Source organism: Micropterus dolomieu, linkage group LG02 (genome assembly GCF_021292245.1).
Source record: "Micropterus dolomieu isolate WLL.071019.BEF.003 ecotype Adirondacks linkage group LG02, ASM2129224v1, whole genome shotgun sequence".
NCBI classification, from domain to species: domain Eukaryota; kingdom Metazoa; phylum Chordata; class Actinopteri; order Centrarchiformes; family Centrarchidae; genus Micropterus; species Micropterus dolomieu.
In genome coordinates this window covers 2,430,504-2,430,867 of record NC_060151.1, presented here as the reverse complement: position 1 = coordinate 2,430,867, position 364 = coordinate 2,430,504, and positions in this window count along the sequence as shown.

The window sequence follows — 364 nt, the reverse complement described above, 5'->3', positions numbered from 1 at the left end:
GCCATTCCCATAACTTGATGGAATCCCGTACAAAAATAAGTACAATATTTTCTGAAGATTCAGCACAAGCAGATTGTGTATTTTTTTATACAATGCCATTTCCCCCAGTGACAATTTCATTTCATTTTCTTAAGACAAAGACTAGAGGTAGTTATGTGATTGGCTGTTTAAAAGTCAATCTCACATGATTGACAGAAAGAGAAATTTAGTGCTTAAACACAAATTTTTCTCCAATAATTGATTTTAATCCAATAGATGTTTTGTTAAATTCAGTGAATATTTCTTTGCTGTTTTATGTGTGCTCTGAATCTGCTGTATCTATCTATCTAAGGGGGGGGGGGGGGGGGGGGGGGGAGGGGGGGTG